Genomic DNA, 24,508 nt, shown 5'->3' with positions numbered 1-24,508 from the left:
GTTTTCATCTGTTTTACTTGTTTTGCAAGCAGCCTATTTGCATGGAAATCTGAAAGGTTAAGATATAGGGGTAAATTTACTAAGAATCGAGATAGGTCGAGGTTTTTTTTTTTTTTTTAATCTCGATTTGCATCTTCTAAACTCGGGCTTGTTTTGTTTTTTTTGGTTTTGCAAATTTACTAAGAAGCGAGTTTAGCTGAAAGTCAGTTTTCCGATGGTGAAGCAAATGGAGATATCTCTCCCGAGTGAAGATGTGATAACTGACAAGAGTTTGCAGTGTTTTTTCACTGCAAATCTCGCCCGAGCTAGCAGCCTGCACATATCAGTGAGATATGTGCTGGCCGCTTGTGTTGTACCTGTAATACATTTGGTTTATTTTTCTTAGAAATTACGTGAGGTCCCCCCCCAAAACACTAACCAGCCCCGGACTTGCCAGCCTGTCCTGGTACCTAAAATTGAGGGGAACAAAATGAATAGGGTTTCCCCGTAAATTAGGTACCAGCAGAAGGGACAGGGCTGGTTTTAAATATAGGGGCAAAAAATTGGTGTAGGGGTAAAACCAGCCCTGGACCCTTACTAGCGGGGGGCTGATGCCACAGCCAGGGGAGTCCTTTCACTGGGCCCCCCAGCCGCGGCATCAGTCCTGACCACTAGTCAGCCCAAGCCAGGGATCCCTGGGGAGTTGAGTACCCCTCCAATCAAGGGGTACACCTCTCCAGGGCACCCCTGGCCTAGGCTGACAGCCCGGGACTATCCCCGCCACCCCTGGGCGGTGGGTGGCGGGTTGATAGTGTCAGTGTTGTGTAAAATAAGAAAATTCTACATTGTCTTTCCAGGCGAACAACAGGTGCCAGCAAGCCTCCCCCGTATGCTGGAACTTGGAGAACCACAAGTATCAGCATGCGGGACATTAAGGGCCTGCTGGCACCTGTAGTTCACCTGTGAAGAAATGAGTAAAAAAACACTACACACACCGTGAAATTAAAGTTTTATTACACACATACATACACACACTGACTTACCTGCTGCCAGATGTTCACGTCCACTTGTCAACGTAAAGTATCCAAGCGATAAACCTGAAAGAAAAAGCCAATACTCACCCTTATGTCCCACGACATTCTCCGCAGATATCCAATTCTGTGGGCGGACACACTGTAACAGCATGTATCAGCATGCTGTTACAGTCTTGCTAATGAGTTCAATCTCCCGGGCGCCAGCCAATCAGCGGCAGCTTCCGTTAGTGGCCGTTCATTGGCTGGGACCCACGCGGACTTAGCCAATGAGCGGCTCCTCCACGTGGGTCCCAGCCAATGAACGGCCGCTAATGGAAGCCGCCGCTGATTGGCTGGCGCCCGGGAGACTGAACTCATTAGCAGGACTGTAACAGCATACTGATACATGCTGTTACAGTGTGTCCACCCACAGAATTGGATATCTGGGGAGAACGTCGCAGGACATAAGGGTGAGCTATGGCTTTTTCTTTCAGGTTTATCGCTTGGATAAAGATTATGTTTATGCTGGTGCAAATAAAAATTTCAAAAATTGAAGTAAAGATGAAAATGTTATTTTGTATCTTTTGGTGACTGTAATAAATGGTAAAGAAAGTATAAAATATAGAAACTTGTTTAATATTAATAAGGTGTTTAAAATGAGGTGTTCATATAGATGTATTATTTCTAAATCGTATGTTTTGGAACACGTGTGTGTGTGTATATATTGTGACACAGTCAGATTAGGAGGTCCCTCTCCTGGGTAGGGGACTCCTTCCTTACACACACACACACAGCAGCAGGGAAGCAGCACACCAGTCTGGATGCGAGTACAAGCTGGTCGGCGCCAGTCTTTATTGTACAAATGTCAGAAATAACATAAAGAAAACATAAACATAAATCCTAGCCCTGTCGGGGCACTAACTTCACAGGTGGTTCCCTCACTACCAGAACCTGGCAGGGCCTAATGCCCTCACCAGCAACAAAAGGCACAGCACAACACTCACAGTTAGGTTTTCCAGTGTCTCTGAGCAAACTCCCTGTCTGCTCTCCCAGGTGAGACAATCAGCCCTAAACACACTAGGCTTATATTGGCCATTCTCAGGTGGAAACCCTAACAAGCCTGTTACCAGGCTGCGAGAACCAAAACCTGGAGTGGCTGTGGGTGGAGCCCTCCCTCTCCTCTCACCCACAACTCCCAGGTCCCAAACCGGCTTTTCAAAAAGCCGAAACTCAAGCCTGCTACACTGCAGACTTTCTCCTGGGGATTTTAAAACACATAAGCCTGGCCTGTGTTCCACTGAAAATTTTAAAGTTTGTAACGCCAAGAACCATCTCGTAATTCTCGCATTACTGTCCTTATTTTCGGACATCCACTTCAAAGGGGCATGGTCAGTGATCAATTTGAACTTTCTTCCAACCAAGTAGTACCTGAGAGCCTCTAACGCCCACTTTATGGCCAACGCCTCCTTCTCCACTGTAGCATCGGGTAGGCATCGAATTTTGAAACACTGTACAACTTTCGGAAGTCATTGCAGAAACGCACACTCCCGTCGAGCTTTGGAATCAACCCAATGGGACTTGACCATTCACTATGTGATTCTTCAATAACCCCTAACTCTAGCATATTTTTAATTTTTTTCGACACCGATTCTCTTTGTGCTACTGGCAACCTATAGGGCTTTAGATTTACTGGAGGGGCTCGGTCGGCCGACAGTACCGTTCTATCTTTCCAGGGCTTTAACAGATTTTTATGGTATATCTGTTCCGGCTTTCTTTTCCCCGGCTGGTTATCCTTGTAATTGACCTGTCCCACTCTTTCTAAGATTTCAAAGGGGCCGTGCCATTTAGCCAAAAGTTTATTTTCCACAGTGGGAACCAACACTAACACTCTGTCCCCAGGAGCAAAGCTGCGTAACCGAGCATTGCGGTTGTATACCCTCTGCTGTGCCTGTTGAGCCTGTTCCAGGTGCTCTCTCACTATCGGCACCTCTATAATAGGCATGGGAACTAGTGGACCCTTAAAATGTGGTCTGGGAGCATGATACTGACACTCAGGGCAGGATGCACAGAAGTCAGATACCTCTTTATGAAGCCTGGGCCAGAAAAACCTCTGCATTATTCACTCAGTGGTTTTCTCTACCCCTAGATGGCCTGCCGTTATATGACCATGGGCCAGATCCAACACTGTTCTTCTGTAGGCTTTGGGAACTATTAGTTGTTCCACAATATCTTCCCCCTTCTTAGTCACCTGATATAACAAATCCTGACACATTACCATGTGGGGATAGGACAAAGGACTATCAGGGTCTACGGGTTTACCATCAACTACTTTTACATTCTCCCTGGCTTTTACCAAAGTAGGGTCATTCAACTGCTCCACGGCAAAGACCTCTCTTCTGACCTCTAAGTCAGGCAGACGATCCACTGGCCTAACAACACTTCCCACCTCAATGGGAGGCACATCAGTTGGCGGGCCATCGTCACGCTCCGCATTCTCTAGTTCGCCAATCATAGTAGAAAAAGGGAATAACTCTGACTCAGAAGAAACTCCCTCCTCCACTACATCGACAACCTTCTCAAATGGATCGGGGTTGTTCACTTCTGGAACAAAGCGGCTTTCCCACAACTTCCAGAAGTGAGCAAAGTCTCTCCCCAATATTGCATCGTACATCAGACCATGCACCAAACCCACAGAAACTATAGCCGAACCAGATGGTGTCTCGATGTTCACCTCGGCAGTAACATAATATCGAGTATCCCCATGTATGCAGGTCACACCAACAGTTTTCCCCTTATGCCTCAAGGGGTTCACCAGCTCAGCTTTTATAAGTGTCACCAAGCTACCAGAGTCTAACAGTGCCTCTACTCGGTTGCCATCCACAGTGAGTACACACATGTGCTTATCAGTCTCAGCCTGCCGGTCAGCCGTACAGGCTGTCTGTGCAAAGAAAGACCCCCTGCGGTAGACATGAGCAGTATCACATTGCATAGGTTCAGTTGTAAGTGAACAATTAGCGGAAATATGGCCGAAGTCACCACACCGGAAACACTGAATCATATTAATGTCTAGTCGTTTACGGGGCAAGAACCTTCCTGGCCTGGCAGGCCTGTCTCCAGGTTCTACACCCTCAGTCTTAGGTAAATCCCACCGCCCAGCACCCTTCTCCCCTGGAACAGTCTTACCAGTGTCTGTGGGAGTTCGCCGGTGCGCCATCGGGGCTCGGTGGGGCATACTCATCAGCTCCTCAGCCGCCACGTACCTCTCCACCAGCTCGACCAACTGGTCCGCGGACTTAGGGTCTGCATGGCTCACCCACGTGCGCAGAGTCACAGGTGATGATCGCAGGTACCGGTCCATCACGACCCTTTCCACAATCTGTGGTCCCGTCAACGTCTCGGGCTGTAGCCATTTTGAGGACAGATGGACGAGGTCATGCATCTGTGAACGTGGAGGCTTGTCCATATGGAACTCCCAGCAGTGGACCCGTTGGGCACGAACAAAGGTGGTGACTCCCAAGCGAGTTAGGATCTCCTGTTTTAGTTTTTTATAGTCCTTGGCATCAGCCAGGCATAAGTCGAAATATGCTTTTTGTGGCTCCCCAGACAAAAAAGGTGCCACTAGACTTGCCCACTGCTCCTTGGGCCAACTCTACCTTTCGGCCGTTCTTTCAAATGCGGTGAGATAGGCCTCCACATCATCGCCCGAAGTCATCTTTTGGAGGAAGTGACTGGCTCGTACGGAGTTAGTGGTGGTTGGAGGACCCGTATTAACATCTCTGGGCCGGGCGACCAGGTGCTGTACCACCTCTTTTATGGCCTGGCTGTTTTCCGCTAAGGCCTGGCGGGTTTCCTCGATGGCAACTTGTTGTTGCCCCTGGGCTGTCTCCAAGGCCAACAGTTGCACCCTGGTGGATTCCTGCAGAGCCCTGGTAGCTACCTGCTGAGCTGCTGTAGCTTGGAGCAAGGCCTTAATTATGTCCTCCATTTTGTCCTGGGGTGTAGCTTGGAAGCTGAACCTTGCCTCTCTGAGCATTGGCTGACGCCTCCTCTATGGGACTCCAAGGACACAGCGTTATTTCCACACTCACAAATTGGGTGTCTGTCCCTTTAATTTTTAAACGGAAAGTTTTCCTCTTGCTGCAACTTCAGTGTGTGTGGGTGCCCACATTCTCCACCATATTGCGACACAGTCAGATTAGGAGGTCCCTCTCCTGGGTAGGGGACTCCTTCCTTACACACACACACAGCAGCAGGGAAGCAGCACACCAGTCTGGATGCGAGTACAAGCTGGTCGGCGCCAGTCTTTATTGTACAAATGTCAGAAATAACATAAAGAAAACATAAACATAAATCCTAGTCCTGTCGGGGCACTAACTTCACAGGTGGTTCCCTCACTACCAGAACCTGGCAGGGCCTAATGCCCTCACCAGCAACAAAAGGCACAGCACAACACTCACAGTTAGGTTTTCCAGTGTCTCTGAGCAAACTCCCTGTTTGCTCTCCCAGGTGAGACAATCAGCCCTAAACACACTAGGCTTATATTGGCCACTCTCAGGTGGAAACCCTAACAAGCCTGTTACCAGGCTGTGAGAACCAAAACCTGGAGTGGCCGTGGGTGGAGCCCTCCCTCTCCTCTCACCTACAACCCCCAGGTCCCAAACCGGCTTTTCAAAAAGCCGAAACTCAAGCCTGCTACACTGCAGACTTTCTCCTGGGGATTTTAAAACACATAAGACAGGAATCTGGGATAAATGTCCCTGTCACAGACCACTTTACCAGTGGTCCTATCACAATATATATATATATATATATATATATGCTATTAAAATGAAGCATTACACTTAATAGAAGAATAGATCACATGCGAATACAAATGCAGGATAGTGCATTTGAATGATATAAGTGTTATCACTATAGCATATGGTAATGAACACGAATATAAATATTTAAAATACAGCATAACAATAAACAGAATAAAATGAATCACTTGCAGATACAAAGTACAGAAGTGTGCATTGGATTAAAAAGCGTCACAAGAAAATGAAATAGATGGATAAAGTTCACCTTGTGTGGTATAAAAGTTCACTGAGGCCCTGATTCAGAGCCGGACACTCTGACCAAAGCGCTCGCTCTGAATCAGGGCCGTCCTAGTTAAATTTGGAGCGGCCTTTTGGACGCTCGCATAGCTGTGGGTTACCACCCACAGCTTATGCGAGCGTCCACGATGATTGTCGCGATGGTCAAGACCATCGCGACCATCGGACTTGCGACGAGACCCTGCGCTAGGGTCTCGCTGCCGCAAGCCCTGGAGTGATTTTGGCTCTATCAGAGCCAAAATCACTCCCACTGACATCACTAGTGATGTCAGTGGGGCCGGACCCAGACGGTAGGCGTTCCCATGGGAACGCCTCCGTCTGGCAGCTACGCCCACGGCACGCCCACCAAAGGGGGCGTGCTGTCACTCACCATCGACAGCACGCCCCCTTTGGTGCGAGACCCGGAGCGACAGCTTGGCTGTCGCAATCCGGGTCTCGCGCATGCGCACGACGGAGCTCCCTCCGTCGTGCGCATGCACATTTGGGTACCATCGACCCGCTTGCGAGCGTCCGGCGCTCGCGAGAGGGTCTGAATGAAACCCTGATTTCCTTGTGCACGAGTTGTCATGCTGATTTAAAGTCCTTAAGTGAAAAAATGAGCAAATAAAGTCTGTTTCCTATGGTTCCTAATTGAAGCGAAATGGAGTCTGTGTTTAATGGATTTGTTTTCCGATGTGAGCCTGCATAGTATCTGCAATGTTATGCTTTTTCTTCGGCTCTTACCTGAGTACAAAAGGTACAAAATAACATTTTCATCTTTACTTAAATTGTTTACATTTTTATTTGCTCCAGCATAAACATAACCTTCTTCCACTTATATTTGTGTCTTTGGAAAGAGACTCCCCCTCTTGCAGGCAGCAATAAAAAAAATTAAATAGCATTCACGCACAAAGACTACTTTAAGGGAGAGCGCGGTAAAAAATCCCATTATATTGAATTATCGCTTGGATACTTTACATTGACAAGTGGACGTGAACATCTGGCAGCAGGTAAGTCAGTGTGTGTATGTATGTGTGTAATAAAACTTTTCATGGTGTGTGTAGTGGTTTTTTACTCATTTCTTTACAGGTTCCAGCAGGCCCTTAATGCCCCGCATGCTGGTACTTGTGGTTCTCCAAGTACGAGCATGCTGGGGAGGCTTGCTGGCACCTGTAGTTCTACTGGAAAGACAACACTGACACTATCAACCCGCCACCCACCACCCAGGGGTGGTGGGGATAGCCCCGGGTTGTCAGCCTAGGCCAGGGGTGCCAAGGAGAGGGGTACCCCTTGATTGGAGGGGTACTCAACTCCCCAGGGATCCCTGGCCTGGGCTGACTAGCGGTCAAGACTGATGCTGTTGCTGGTTTTAAATATAGGGGTACCCCTACGCAATTTTTTTGCCCCTATATTTAAAACCAGCCCTGCTGCCTGGTGCTGGTACCTAATTTACGGGGTAACCCGATTCATTTTGTTCCCCATAATTTTAGGTACCAGGACAGGCTGGCAAGTTCGGGGCTGGTTAGTGTTTTTTTTTTGGGGGGGGGGGGACCTCACGTAATTTTTTCCAAAAATGTACAAAAAAAAAAATTATTTTGGCATGTTTCTGCATAACTCGCTAATCAGGAGTTGAGTGTTTAAAACGTCAATTTGGCAGCGAGTTTGCAGACATCTCTCCCGAGATTGTAATCTCGATTCTTGGTAAATTTGAGAGATGTATATCTGAAAGTAAAAACTGACCGATTTTTGCCGATGGTGAGTAAAGGCGAGATTTACATCTCGGGAGAGAAAAACAGTGAGAAAACCAAACTCACTAAAAAACCCACCTGAGTTTGCACTTAGTAAATTTGCGAGATGAAAAACATGTCTAAAAACACCCGAGATTGTCATCTCGACCTATCTCGATTCTTAGTAAATTTACCCCATAGTGTTTCCACTTTTGGATTGTTTTTTGCTGGTCGGATAGAATTTGTTTTTCAGTTTCTGATTTTTGTAGTCTGTTGTTAGTTTTATTAGCTCTCCTGCTATGTAATTACCTCATTATTTTAAGTACAACATTTTACAGGGAATTTCACCAGGAAAAAAAAACAGGTAGAGACCAGGAAATCTGACAGTTTGATAGTGGAAACACTGCTGCCCATACACTGCACAGACCAATTAACAAGTACAGTGGAGGAGATGACTGTCCAATACATGGTTCTCAAACGCGGTCTTCAGGACCCCAAACAGTGCAGGTTTTCCAGGTCTTGTCACAGAAAGTGAAATAATTAGCTCCATCTGTGGATCTTTTAAAATGTGTCAGTGAGTAATGAATACACCTATGCACCTGCTGGGTGACCTGGAAAATGTGACTTGTGTGGGGTCCTGAGGACCGAGTTTGAGAACCACAGCACTATACAATGGGCCTGATTGAGATATGTATGGTATTGCACAGCCTCAGAGAATCGGTTGTGCTATACCGTAGAACTAATATGCTAATGCCTGCAGGAGGCGTCTGAGAGAAAAATAAAAGACACCTCCAGCCAGCATCGCAGATCCGAGTGCTGCATCCGAAGACACAACATGGGATCAACATCACGCCCATTGATCGTAATGTTTGTAGCATCGGCCATCTGATTAAGATTAAAGCTTACTCAGACTTGCCGCCTCCTCCTGCTTGCAAGGCCAGGGAACCTGCATCCTCTGATGGAGACCTTGGTCTTGACACTCCCGAAAAATGGGGGCGACATGCCCTTGTTTCCAGGAACGCAGGCTGCCCCAACCCCATAGGACCGCAACATGTCAATCATGCTATTGCTTGGGGGCACTGCGTATGATCCCGCAGGACTCGTTCTGCACATACGCAGGCGCTCCACCATCGGCAATGTATGTTAACTATTGGGTTTACGTACATTTCTGAATCGGGTCCAAACTACAAATGTGATCTAAAGCACAGCCTGAAGTTGGCTGTACGACGAACAGGTCAGGAGGATCGGACAGGTTTGAAAACCAAAAAAGAACAACCCAGAACATTTTTCAGCCGTTTTCAGGTTGTAAATGATCATTATTCAGTACCATATACTGAACAAAAATCATTAAAACCGTGAACTTTTTATTGTACAGCTAGACTATTAAATTAGCACATGATGAAGTTTGGTGTAATTAGATGTGCATTAGTGTTATTGTGAAAATTATGGTTTAATCTTAATGATGTGTATATATAATAAGTTGTGGAAGAAAAATGGAAATGGTTGTGAAAGACACATTTCTTTGTTAATATGGAGTTGGGCAACCATTTGCCTGTAACAGAGCTTATATCTTTCCTTGGAATACACTCATATAACTTCTGAATACAGGTTGAGTCTCCCATATCCGAAATGCTCGGGACCAGGAGCATTTCGGATCTTGGATCATTTTGGTTTTGAGAATACCTTGCGGGGGGGATCCGGGAGATGTCACAGGAGGCCTGGCGTGTGCAGCGGGGGTGTCCGGTGAGTGTCGCAAGGAATCCGTCGGGTGGAGTCCGGCAGGTATCATGTGAGGGCCGGAATGTGCGGCAGGGGTGGGTCCTGCGGGTGTCACTGGGGGGCCGGCGGGTGTAGCAATAAGGTCCGTCACGTGCTGCGGGGGAGTCTGGCGGGTGTCACAATGTTCTTGGAGTACGCTGCAGTGGGGGGAGAGTGGCATATAGGCCACACCCACGCCACTAGTGATTGGTCATCGATCTGTGACATCATGACGCCAGGTCACGTCATAACGTCACCGCTACAACAAAATACTTCCATTTTTGGAATATTTCGGATAATAGAATGACGGATATGGGAGACTCAACCTGTAGTATCTATTGGAACATTCTGCATATATAACATAAGTCTTGCTAGGGAATATGATAATGAAGTTCATTGTAATGCTCTTCCAGCCGAGACTGAACACTTCTGGCTGTGTGTGTTTGGGTGCAATGTCATCTAAAAAAATCCATCATTATTGGGAAGCATATGACTGCCTAAAATATCCTCAGTGCAGTAATTTGGTCCTTGAGAGTAATTATAGGACCAGGAGAATACCATGATATTGCTGCCAAAACCATCTCTGATCTACCTCCATGTTTCATAGTTGGAACCAGGTATTCAGCAAGTAGGCTTCCTTGACCGTTCTCCACATGTAAACCCAGCCTAATGTAGGCAGTAGCCTGAAGGATGGCTCACCGGATCAGAGGGCCTGATTCAGGTGGGAACGCAGCCCGGAACCGCCTTCACCCTGACCACAAACTAACGTAGCCTTTCAATCAGGCTGCGGCTCAGGGGGCACTCCCGACTGTGATCGCAGGACCTGTTCTGCACATATGTAGAACGGGTCCTGCATGGGCGCAGTTCAGCCACTGTCGGGTTAGTACGTAAACCATCGGGTTTACATACTAACCTTAAGTCAGACCCTATGTGTTTCTAAGCATCAAATGACCAGCTTTTATACTCCTGACACCCATTTTGTTTCACCTTTTAGCATGGTCAGTAATTGGAAATTTGGCGATTGCAGCTCCATCTTGGATGTTGGATTTGTGAAGCTCTCATCAGCGTGTTTTTATGTAAACAGGGTCTTCAAGATGAATATTAAATTTTGCTATCATAGGTTTAGGATTGTTAGACACAGTTTTGGTTTGCGGTGCTATTTCTCTAGTGTAACCCACACTCTGTATATGCCATCATCAGATCCTTGGAAACTGCTGCTCTGGATACACCCACCAAAGTAGCCATTTTTGTCATATGCGCCAACTAAATACTCACCTACAATCTGCTCTCATTGAATATGTGACAGAACTCCTGTATTACAGTAATTCTACACTGACTGGTACTCGTTACAATCTATTCTGCATTGACACCCAAACTACATAGGCTAAACAAACATAATAGTAACAATAGATAAGCTTAACAAATGTTCTTGCAGTGTAGCCGATATAAAACATGTTCTGCGATTGCTTTGCAATTCCGTTCATACAGAGGACCCATTCGCGTTTGGGGAAGTAACGGGGGGGGCGGCAGATAAATGCAGGCGTGTCTGACCGTTTGAATGCCGTGGGGCGTGCATAAATTAGCAATTGCATTCGTAGCATGAGAGCTCTCAGCGTGCGTGGAGAGCTGCAGAGTCAGACCTCTTGCAAGGGTAAGATGGCTGCTCGATGTGAGTTGATGTTACCGATATTTACGCACATAAGCAACGTCGTACTCAGATGAGAAGGCAACAGTGGGCGTTCTTATGCCCGGGTTATCTTTGCAACCATTAGCATATTTTCTCAACTGCTTTCCATATGAAATTACAGCTGCAATCGCATTAACGTCCATCTCTAAGTAAGGCCCTTATAATGGATACAAAGGAAAAAGTAAATAACAGCGCTACTGTGGGGCATATGGATTCGTGAAGTGGGGTCCAAGAAATCTACCCTGAACTGAAATTAAATTATATCAAATATAATTTACACATGGCTTGGTTAAAAAACATTTACTAAAGATGTATTTGAACAGAATACTCATGTGCCATTCCCTGTCAGTCGGGCAGTGGCATAATCACACAGTTGATTACTTAAAATAGCGTATAGTAGCAAATAAAAGAAACTGGTGAGCAGCAGTCAATGACTGTATTGTCTGACTCATGTGAATATCACTAATGGAGGGATGAGTATAATGGATATGTCCAGGAATAATGTCCAGCAATAGTACAAAGGAGGTGTGTATCGTGGTCCCCAGTGCCTCAAGGGTCACATCCAGGAAGTCAATACGTTTCTTATCATATGTGAATGTTAAGGTGAGGTTAAATGCATTGGAATTTAAAGAAGTGACAAATTGTTCTGCAGAAGTGTAATCCCCATCCCAAATAATGAAAAGATCATCAATGTAATGGCCATAGAAGACCAGAGATGCGCCAAAGCCGCCCCCCACACAAACTCCCCCATGTATAGGTTGGCATAGCTCGGCACAAATCTAGTCCCCATGGCCGTCCCCATGTTTTGTAAAAAATAAGTGTTATCAAAAAGAAAATAATTGTGTGAAAGAATAAATGATATGGAGGATAGCAAAAAAATTTCTGTCCCCGTGTCAGGTTCTCATCTCTAGACAAACAGGTGGCAGTAGTCTCTACTCCCAAGTCATGGGGAATGTTGGTGTATAATGATTGAACGTCCAATGTAAGGAAGGCAAAGGTCTCCTTCCATTCTATATCGTGGATGCGTTGTAAAAATTGAGTGGTGTCTTTGAGATGGGACCTGAGCACGGGGACATATGGTTGCAAAAAGGAATCAACATAAAAGGAGAGATTGGATGTGAGTGAGTTAATACCAGAAATAATAGGGCAACCTGGTGGCGATGTGAGGGATGTGTATCTTTTGGGCAAATGATAATACACCGGAATAGTGGGGAAAGGAATGAAAAGAAAGCGCCATGTCTCCCTGGATATGACCTGCTCACGGTTTACCCAATAAAGCAGTATATATACCTGGGACATTCAGAGTAACTTATACACTTGCTCCTGATGAAGGTGTGGGTCATTTCCACACGGAAACGCGTTGAGCCTGATACCACTCCATTGCATGTTGGATGCTGCATGTTGGATTCTCTTGAGGATTAAGGAAATATCTGGATGTTTGCCATCAGATCCGGACCAGCCCTCATTTCTATCTAGAGACACCACTGGACTACCCCCTCTCAGGAAGTTATTATTGCGAGGACAGCTTGCTAAACTACAACCAGGACTGGTAACGTCTCCTTTGTACTATTGCTGGACATTATTCGGGACATATCCATTATACTCATCCCTCCATTAGTGATATTCACATGAGTGAGACAATACAGTTCATTGACTGCTGCTCACCAGTTTCTTTTATTTGCTACTATACGCTGTTTTAAGTAATCAACTGTGTGATTATGCCACTGCCCGACTGACATGGAGTGGCACATGATTATTCTGTTCAAATACATCTTTATTAAATGTTTTTTTAACCAAGCTATGTGTAAATTATATTTGGTATAATTTCATTTCAGTTCAGGGTAGATTTCTTGAACCCCACTTCACGAATCCATATGCCCCACAGTAGCGCTTTTATTTACATTTTCCTTTGTATCCTTTATTGAGGAGATTAACAACCTCGCTGCTTTATTGATAAGCGCCACTCCTTTGTTTAATCTGTGCCCTTATAATGGATGTTCACAACTTAAATGATTACTAAATAAGGCATCATTACCTTCTAGCGATTCATAAATAGTTACCCAGAACACTTGTGTCCTGAATCCTCAATACCATTATCTAACCCCACAACCAAGTTTTAAACCTTAATAAACCAAACACTTGCAACAGTCACCCAGCTCCCCTCCCTTTCACATTCACCACACAAACTCTAATAAATATTAATTAATAATACTAGATTTACAATTTAAATAACATAAGGTAAACAATAGTTCTAACAGCTTATGGGCAATCTTTTGTTGGTGCACTTTCTGGAATTGTTGTACCTTGGTTTAAGGTACAGAATAATAAACATAGGCCCTCATTCAGACCCGGATGCAATTAGCGCTCGCTCGTCCTGAAAATAGGGGTGGCTATTCAAATGAACCGTTCGCTGAATGCGGTCTGTTCACGCCTCTAGGTCTGAACGAGCGTACAAAACTTGCGTTCGTTTTTTGGGAAACTACGCCCCCTGGCTGCTCGCATCCTACGTCATGTCCGCTATTTATTAGATTAATCGAGTACATCGAACAGGGTATGAACTGCTCGCTATTCTTGTGGTTGGTTTTTGCTACCACAATTTTGCGAGCAGTTCTGGCTTAAAAAAAAAACAGTGACGTGGTCAATGACGCTGCTGTTTTAAATATGCACACCCATAAAACGCCCGTTTTGACCTTTAAGCACACCTGCGATCAGATCTCCACTCCTCGTTTTCAAGCACCTTCCCCTGTTACCACCCACAAACGCCTAATTCTGTCACTCAAATTATCAGGCATTCGCTATTTTACGAGCACATGAATTTCGGCCGCACTGACTGGTTCGCGCATGCGTATAACGATCCGTACGCATGCGCAGTTGGGTAAACATCGCTCGGAGCGAACGAGCTGCCGCTTACGAGTGGCTCTGAATCAGGCCCATAGTACCTTCCTGGAAATGACTCACTGTTTAACACTAGGTTTACCAAGACCCTTTTTAAATATTGAAGCATCACTGCTCTGCTGTTTAGATACTTAAGAAAAGTACTATGAAATTTTGTGGCTTTTAATATTTTGGGCGATTGTATAAAAAGTGCTAAAACGATTTTCCGAAAACCATTCGAAAATCTAATTTTAGCTTTTTTACTTTTCTTTACCAGGAGTGTAGCCGCTCAATTGCAGTAACAATTGAAATAATTGATGATTTTGTTTGTTGATGTTTGCTTTGTAACCTAATACCATGCCTGATGCTGATAAACCATTTATTTTTGGTAAAAGAGACCTTCCGTATGCAAATACTCTACATTTATACATTACCATAAGAAGTGACTTGCTTGCACATACATACTGCACATTTTTGTTTTCTAATTCCATATATTATGTCTGGAGAAGAATAACTAACTATCTGGCTTCCAAAAAAATCTCTGTAGAGCTGACAAAGTGCAATTTCTACTTTGTTGCACTGAGATAGTTTCCTTGAAGGTGCTTAGTGACAGACTGCGCCGACAGGGTTGTGCTGAGCTGCAACAATGCAGCCTTGTGCAAGTCACAACTTGCTAAGTTTGGCGTGCTGTGTTTTTGTTTACAAGTCACTCAGTGGTCTATGCACTAAGGGGGCATTTACCATGGTGTAAAAGCTGCTTCTGCTTAACCTGCGTACCGCTGCCAATTTGAATCTTTCTGTATCTCGGCAAGGATGAAACTAGACCAGCTGACAGAAGACTTGGGGAACATGTTGCTCTGCGCTTACTAAAGCCCTCTAAGGGAAGGAATGTCACTACTGGCAACTTCTTTACATCCCTGAATTTGGCTAAGGAGTTGAGAAAGCGGAGCACTGGTATTGTTAGAATTATGACAAGAGCGAGGCGAGAGGTACCCCCTCTGTGAAAAAAGCTCCCTCTGTACACCACCGTTCTCTATAAAACAGAGACAGTACCACACTGACATCTTATCAGGGTAAGGTCTCCGAGAATGTATTGGTCCTCAGCAATCTTCATACGGGAGTCCTCATTGATGAAGAAAATGAGAAAAAGACTCCTGAATCTCAGTGTTTTTAGAACGACACAAAATGTGGTGTTAATGTTGTAGACCAGATGACACGTGCTTCTTCGAAGCTCTGGCCCGTGCATGTTTTTTTTTACAATGTCTTATATTTAGCTATAATAAATGCCTATACAATCTACAAGCTAGTGACTAACTCTAAGATATCAAGGCGTAAATTCATCTTTGCTGTCGTTGCGCAGTTAGCAGAACCTTACCGTTCTTCTCGGTTGCACACTCCTGGGATGCAATGGCCTGCTGATGATCCTCCGTCAGGGAGTCCAGCGAAACGCAGACAGTGCCAGATAGGATTCTGTAACTAAAATCAAATTAAAGGTACCTGCCCCAAATGGAAAAAATGTTTGTGGCACATGCCAAAGTAAAGTTTCCAAAAAATGTGAAGATGTATGCGAGTAAAAAAAACCCTCCCCTGTAAATTTCATTATGAAAGTTTCATCCCTTGTTCTTCTTTCTTGTTTGTTCTTGCTTTCAAAACAGGTTATTGTATTTTGTAACAACTGTGCATGTTTACAAAAGTTACTGAAAATTTTTAATAAACAGTAATTTTTTGCAGTGTACATAACTGTAATGGTGCATACACACGGTCAGATTTCTCTTCAGATCTGAATGATAACGATTTTTAAAAATCGTTAAATCGGTCATATCTGAAGGAAAATCTGACATATCTGACATGTGTGAACGATGCGCGTTCCCGATGGTCAGATAACGATATCTGACATCTAATGTGTGTTTACAGTCGGTTTTGGACGATTTCAGTAATTTTAATGCAGTCAAAAATCGTTCGCAGTTCAAATAGTTTGCAAAATCGTTCAAATAGTTGGTCAAATCGTTCAAATCGTTCATCTGACACATCTGACCGTGTGTATGCTCTATTATGCTTTTTTTCTGCCAATATTCCTCGTCACCTCTAGAAACATGTAGTTTAACAGTAGTATTGCTATAAACATAATTGACTCTTGAAACAAGAGTCAACAATGGAAGAGAAAAGGGAGGTATGAGGATATATCTGGTAAATCTAGTGTTAACACTTAACTGCATTAAGTCTCCCTGGTATGGTATCCGGGATACGTTCAGTATCCCAGTACATTGGATGCTGTCGCTTAGAATATTGGTGCTGGAATCCCGACACCTGTCAGAATCCCAGTGCCAGCATTCCGACTGCCGGCATCCCAAAGGCACGTAGCGGGGTTGGGGAGAGGGTTAGGGTTAAGCACTAGGAGGGAGGGGTAGGTTCAGGCATCGGGCAGGGAGAGTTAGGGTTAGAAAACCGACCGACAGGGATCCTAACCTTGTCGGGATGGCGGCGGCTGGATTTTGACTGCTGGGTTCCTGAGCGGCAGCATCCCGTACCTATCCCATGGTATCCTAGTGCAGTATACTGTACACTAGGTTTTGATGTAACCACAATAAAACCTTCTGATAGTTGTGCTTGAGAAATACATAAAAGGGAAAAGAATATTTGGCAGTTATTTATATAGCGCACACATATTATGCAGTGATGTACAGAGCTTATGGGTCTTCTGATTAGATGGATGCATTAATGGGGGTTCAGGCAATGGCCTGGGAGCAGCAAAAGGAACAAAGCATAGAAAGTATTGTTTGCAAGTATATTAACATTACAATGTACAAAACATACCTGTAATATTCTGACTGTATTAGCAATTATAAACTCTGTTTAGTGGACTATGTTGAAAATAAATGTGGGGCCATTTTGATCTTGCCGGCAACAGTAATTACTTAACTCTTGTTGAAGGCAGCTTCCTCTACGTTATGGTATTGTCAGCTTGCCTGAAAACTACGTAGAGGTTTTTTCCTGAAGTATATGCCTGCAGACTCCTAGTTCTAACAGACATGAGTCCCTCTTAATGGAAAAACTTGTACTGCACGGATCTGCCAAGATGCAACTTTTTTTTAGATTCCCATTGATCTGAATGAAGCATCATTTTAGGAACATCTAAGGAGAATATTTGCAGTGCTTTAATTATGCTCCGAAAAAGGTCTACTTCCCCTTAATTTCAGTTTGGACATCCTCTGTAAGCATTCTTACTAGTAACTTCAAGAGGAAAATATTTTTAGAACTCCTATATTGGAATCCATATACAGAACAAAAAATAGCAAGTTATACTTAAAGGGCCACTCCAGGAACCGCAAGCAGATGTTTTCCTTGCTAAATGTCTTGTATATGCTTTTCTAGTTGTTAAAATTAAGAATATTTTCAGGTCTCATTCCACTAATATATACAGTCGTGATCTGCTCTGGTAAATTTTATGATATGTTCGCTCACACTATATAGAATGGCCAATATGTGACGTTGGCTTATTTGATAACTGTTGCACTAGATTAGATGATAATTATAGGGACAAAAAGCAAACAATCCTTATTTATCCCCTCACTGACACCTCCAGGACTAAGCATATTACCGAACACCTAAAACCTAATTTAATTCACCTCAACGTTTGTCAGAAAAATCTGACTTAACTTTAACTTTTCAGCTTCTACTGTAAAGTAGTTTTTAATCAGCTTGTTTTTGATTTACTTTTACATTCCCAGTTCTTGTAAGCAGGATTCTCATTTCTGTTGTTTCTCCACAACTTGTAATTATTCCTATATATTCTCTGTACAGCTCTATGGAATGTTGTTGCTTTATATATTTTAAAAATATCCTTGCTGGAGAAACTAATTAAGAAATTAAGGAGCTAATTCAGGGGCGTCTTAAGAGAGGAGCGGGCCTCTGTGCACTCCCCGTGTGGGACCCTCTCCTCTCTCCTGTTAGCCAGCCACCGTAGCTTTAGTAGACTCCGGGCACTAGTGTGTGCCCGAGTCTGCTGCGCATGCGCAGAACACCAGAACATGGGCGCGGCGGCCATTTTTCTGGCGTTCTCCGCATGCGCAGCAGACTCCAGGCTGCGGCCAAGTTTCCGGTGTTCTGAGCAGCGCAGACACCCGACCACGGACAAGTAAGTCTAAAATAATATGGGTGCAGTGTGTGCGGTGCGGGGCCCCCCTGGACCCGGGGGCCCGTGTGCCCCGCACACCCTGCACCCATTATAGATACGCCACTGAGCTAATTCAATTAGCCGCGATAACGATTTTTCAGGTGTCTTTTGTCATTACCTTCGCATTGCGAACCAGCGAACATTTTTCGCCATATTCAATTGCGCTATTTTCTATAGAAATGTTATCGCACATTTTGTTTTTCCGGTAATTTGAATTCTCTATTGGAAAGTAATGCGTTATCGCCTGTTCGGTATTCAATTAAGCGTTCACTTAACAATGATTTTGAATGGAGGGTGGTGAAAACCAAAATAAAAGTTTTTATTTGTTTTTCTTTTAAGATGTAATCAATTATAATTCTATTCTTTGTTGATTAAAATAAAAGATTGTTAAAATGTTACTATTTTTCCTTGTTTTTATATTGCCCAGGTCTGCTAGGGCGTGTGTGCATCCTGGTTCCCGTGGTAGCGGCCATGGGCGCAGCCATGTTGGGCATTATCATGTGACTAGTCTCCCCCAATGGTAGCCCTGCGGTCACTCAGCTGATCCTCTGATCCAATGACCAGCTACCTAGGGGTATATGGTCTCACTCCAGGAACAGGAAGATGTTGTTCAACCTCACTTTTCTAGTGATTGTTATGCTCTCCGGTGTTTTCCTCGAAGTATCGCCAGTGTGTTTTATCAGCCCTCACACTGACCTCCAGTGTTACTTGTATTAGCTTCCATGCTAATTCTCAGTGTGTTACTTTAGCTCTCTCACAGAACTCCAGTGTTTAATGTAACAGTTTGTCACAGTGCGCCGGTCCCCGGCTTCAACTTACCGGGTCCGGCAGCACTGGAGTCTGGGGCTATGGTCCTGAGGAACGTTGTTGGGTCAAGGCCTCTGAGATTCATGCGCTTCAGCTTCTTCAGAAATTCCACCGGAAGTTTCCCAACAAAGAATTTGTGGGGTGTTCGGTGCCCACCCTAGAATGGGGGGTAATGTCATAGTGCGCCGGACCCCGGCTTCCACTTACCGAGTCAGGCAGCACTGGAGTCTGCGGTGGGCAGCGCTGGCGGGAAATCCCCGGCGTCCGCTGCCATGACGTGTCCCCCGCATGCCGGCTTGGATTACAGGCTGCCGCGGCTCTCCTAGGGGCCCTGCAAAAATATTTAAAGGCATTTGGCGTGAGATTTGAACTTTCTCTATAAGAGGAAGCCTCCTGGCACCAGACAGGTGCCAGAGTATAGGCTCCATTCCATACTCCAGCGTTCATTGCACTTACCTGTTATCCTGATCCTGACCTTGGCTTGTTGTGACTCCGATTTCGTCTGATCCCTTGTACTGCTCCTGATATCTGGTTCTGACCTCGGCTGACTCCTGTGACCCGTTTACGTCTGCTCCCTGGTACCGTCTCGTCCGTTTGGTTTTGACCCGGCCTGTCGACTACGTTTATTCTTCTGCACCTGATCCTGTGTCCATCAGTATCTGTATAGGGGAACCTAACCTGAGGGCCGCGACCTGTGTGTCGGACGCAGCCAAGCCCATACCTTCTTGCGAGGGTCCCTGGTGAATACCGCCGGCACATTAGACTCCGCGCCTCAGGTATAGGTCTAGCCAATTCCCTAAATACGGGTCCTAATTCAGACCCGCTCACGAGCACTGAGCGATCGCAACCGGGTTGATGTTAGCCAAGTGCGCATGCGCTCGACGGAGGCGGCTCCGTTGTGCGCATGAGCAAGACCCGGATAGCGACGGTCAAGCCGTCGCTCCGGGTCTCGCTACAAAGGGGGCGTGCTGTCGATGGTGAGTGACAGCATGCCCCCTTTGGTGGGCGTGCCGGGGGCGTGGCTGCACAGACGGAGGCGTTCCCATGGGAGTGCTTTTGGCTCTGATAGGGCTTGCCTACCACAAGGGTCTCGTCGCAAGCCCGATGGTCTTGACCATCGCGACCATCTTTTTGGCCGCTCGCTATAGCTGTGGGTGGTAACCTACAGCTATGCGAGCGGCCAGGAGGCCTCTCTAAAAAAAGAGAAGGACGGCCCTGATTCAGAGCGAGCGCTCTGTCAGAGCGTCCGGCTCTGAATCAGGGCCACGGACCGCATCCACATTCCGTCCGAGAGTTGTGACACTGTGTTGTCTTTTAGTGTGCTGCTTAGCTCTCAGGCTGACTCTCTGTGTTACATGTGTCAGCCTTCAAGTTGATTACTAATTTAGCTGTCAAGCTGCATCCATGTGTTTACTTCTCCTTACATTTCTCGGTGTAACCTTGCGACTGGATCCCTACCCATTCTCAGTATATTCCTCTCTACATTTCTCAGTGCAACTCTGCGATTAGGATCCCTATCAATTCTCAGTGTATTCCTGTGTCTACATTTCTCAGTGAAACTCTGCGATTGGATCCCTACCAATTCTTAGTGTATTCTTGTGTCTACATTTCCCAGTGTAACTCTGCGATTGGATCTCTATCAACTCTCAGTACATCCCAGTGTCTACAATCTCTGTGTTTATCAGTGCAAGTCTGCCTCCGGATTATCTCCAGTGACTATCCTGATTCTAGTGTCTTCTAGTGTTTACTCATCTCTAGGGTTCCTAGTGTTAATCCGTGCTAATATAGTTTTTGGTCTTCCTGACACTCCCAGGTACCTGTCCAGAGGGCCACGACCTGCTCACTTGGTGCAGCGAAAACCCATATCCCATCTGGAGGGGTCACTGGTGAAGACCACCAAGTGAGTTAGACTTCGCGCTTCTGGGCAGGTATAGCCAAACCTGTCTTTGGCAGCAATAGGGAGACCTAGCACTGTCACTCACCTACCGTATATACTCGAGTATAAGCCGACTTTTTCAGCACATTTTTTGTGCTGAAAAAGTACCCCCTCGGCTTATACTCGAGTGAAGTGTAGCGCTGACCGGACGGAGTTCGGTCAGCGCTACACAGCACAAACACACAGCCGCCGGAGCCGGCAGCTGTGTGTTTGCTGTAATCAGCAGCCGCTGAGAGTCTGTCAGACTCTCAGCGGCTGCTGCTGCTCCCACTGCGGGAGCCATCTTCCGGCTCCTGCTGTGGGTAATGGGAGACACGTCGTCTTGACTACTTTCTTTTACCTCCAGAAGCATATCCTGTTCCTGATAGGAAGTTTGTCACCGCTGAGGTGAGACATTCAGGGAGAACAGCTATTGTATAGTCAGCTGTTACCAAACTGCAAATTTTCAGCAATATTTGTGGTTTTTTGACAGAAAATTTATTTTTTTAAATCACTAACTACAATAATAGAGCACTGTCTATACTGACACCACTTGGATTTTCATGATCCAAACATCAGCGGAGGGACAGGCTGATGCGGAGGGTGGTGCACAGGAAAATACCACATTTGGTGAGTTAGTGCGAGTGTCTATTCCACGACGGCTTCAGTATTGCACTACACGTGTCCTGGATGGTCTTCCCGAAGTGGAGGTGATAAAATGTTCTCGCTTATCTGTGGGGGCACTCTATTCGCTGTATTATCTGTTGGAGCTGGACGTGGAACCACGGGTGTGCACAAACAGAGTAGTTAATAGTAGTCACTGCTTAGCAGGAAGGGTATCTTTGCAGCTGATTGGACAAACCATGTCACTTGACAACTTTCTTATGAGTAGCGCCTGCTATGTACTTCCCAGCACTGGTAGGGTCGCTCAAACCACAGAGATATCCCTTCCCATTGGGTCTGCTTGTTGGGCAGTGGGGATTCATTTGCAAATACAAATTATGGAATATCCTTCTCTTTAATTTCCTGGAACATTCCATATTATGAGGAAGATGCATTAAACTTTCTAAAGAGTGCCCATAGCAACCAATCAGCTTATACCTATCATTTTATAGATTGTAGTTGATTAATGTTAAGGGGCCTATGCATTAGCAGATAAAATGAATGACTGAACGATATATCGTTCAATCGTTCATTATATCTGCTAATGGATAGGCCCTGAATGATGACAGATGCGCGCTCCCGCGGCCGATAAATCTCATCTATCACCTCTCCAATATGTTGGTTAATTATCGCATATTGCTGTACGATATTAGCAATACCGCGCAGTTTATATGCGGTGAACGACGACAGATATTAGCAGCAGCTACAGAGCGCTGTAGAGAAAAAAATCCACTCCCTGAATGATGTCATGCGATATCGTTCATCGTTCGTCGTTTGCAAAAATCTGTCATGTACATGACAGATATCGTTCAGCACAGCCACCGGAATTTTCAAGGGATATCTTTTGTCTTTCATTGCTCAAAAATACATCTGCTGATGGATAGGCCCCGATTGGTTGCTGACAGCTTCTCCACATGTTTCTCCTCTCTTTAGAAGGTTTAATACATTTCCCCATCTATTTCTTGTGAAGTACTTCCCTTTCTGCTTGTCATAAATAATCTCTAATAATATTGCTAGTTTAGTGCATCTGTGAAGTACATTTTCTGGTCACCTTTACCCTCCTCTAATCAAAGCTGTTACCTAGAGGCTACCATTTATCTTCTGCTTCCATTATAATTATCATCTCTAGCTATAAAACTATATACTTCATATGGGCAGGAGCCTGTAGCATTCAAACAAGGTTTTGATCCAGGTCTCTCTGCGACTTCTCCTTGCTCTGCTGTCAGTAACATTTTGGCATCATGTAGTGGTTGACCTCAAAAATAAACAAATACATTAAAAAAATAATATATATATATATATTTATATGCAATTAAATATTTATTTATTAACATTTACTTCTGTGGTGACAGAACATTCCTTTGCGCTTTTCAATTGGGATATTTGGGTCCCCTCACCCACAATGTTTATTCTTGATATGCTGTTGTCTTATACAGTCAGGTGCATAAAAATTGGGACATTGACAGAATTTTCATATTCTGGCCTCTATCCACCACCACAATGACTTTGTAATGAAACAAACAAGATGTGCTTTAACTGCATACTTTCAGATTTAATTTGAGGGTAATTACATCCAAATCAGGTGAACGGTGTAGGAATTACAACGGTTTCTATATGTAGGGGATGATCCTGGACTCCAGGGCCTGAACACGTGGCCAAATAATGCTTCCTAGCTGTCTTGGTCATCTCAAATGTTCCCCTCTAGTGTATACATGGAAATGTTTTTTCATTTATAATAATACATCCAAGCGATTTAATACAGTCTGATAATCATCTTCGCCGACATATAGCCAATACCTACATTGTTTTACAGGGTTTCATTGTTTACAGGGTTTCATTGTTTTACAGGGTTTCATTGTTTACAGGGTTTCCCGATTGTTCACTCCAGTGTAAACTATGTAAACAATGTGTTGAATCTACCTTAGTTAATTACATCCATTTTATGCCAAAGTGGGACTTTGTGCATATTCCCTCCAAATCAGATAACTAGAAGTGGCAGATGTTTTTGGCTTGTGGTTAATGTGGCTGTTCTATTTCAGTGTTTTGTTTATTTGTTTTTATTTTCAAAACAATTTATGTATTTATTGAGTTAGTGAAAGACAAAATCACATGGGCAATATATTCCAATAGGATATGAAATAGCAGACAAGAAATAGCAAGTAAGCATATGCAAGGTAATAGAACAGACATTAAGGCTCATAACAACTCTTGAGAAAATTCAACACATATCGTCTAGACTGAGAATTACAAAAGAGCATACATATGCAGTAATATATCGTTCATAATGTAAGAGAGAAATTCAATATATACAAAAATAGCAACACTAAGCTTGGTAAAAAGAAATCCCCCTAAAAATTATAAAAAAAAAAAAAGTTGAAAGAAAATAATAATCAAACAAGCAAAATACAAGATGAAATATGGTGCTCTCATAATATACCATCGACATAAGGGGGTATATATTTACTAAAGTGCGGGTTTATAGAAGTGGAGGTTTTGCCCATAGCAACCAATCGGATTGTAGCAATTATAGAAGGTGCTAGATCAATGATAAGTAGATCTGATTGATTGCTATGAGCAACTTATCCACTTCTATAAACCCGCAGTTTAGTAAATATACCCCATAGTGAATTAAAGAGTATGGTGCTGTTCTCCGGTAGCACCTCCCACCCCGGCACTTCCTAAACAAGGCACAGCATGCTGCAGAAAGAGAGAGTTGTCTATAAAGATACCAAGTCACTGTTTCAAATAGTTTCAGAATGTTTGATTAAGTAGATACATCCAAGGAATTAATGTAGTCACCACATTTTTTATAGAATTTTTTTTCCCCCTTCTCTGG

General features: G+C 44.5%; 1 protein-coding gene across 2 annotated transcripts in view; it reads left to right on the top strand.

The window, feature by feature from the left end:
• Positions 1–24,508, top strand: part of FTO (FTO alpha-ketoglutarate dependent dioxygenase) — a 345,229-nt gene that overhangs the window by 769 nt on the left and 319,952 nt on the right. The window lies entirely within an intron of this gene.

The sequence above is a fragment of the Taudactylus pleione genome, unplaced genomic scaffold (genome assembly GCF_031769625.1).
Source record: "Taudactylus pleione unplaced genomic scaffold, aTauple2 ptg000117l, whole genome shotgun sequence".
NCBI lineage: Eukaryota > Metazoa > Chordata > Amphibia > Anura > Myobatrachidae > Taudactylus > Taudactylus pleione.
Note: the sequence above shows the minus strand (reverse complement) of the source record. Positions and strands in the feature narration are given on the sequence as shown.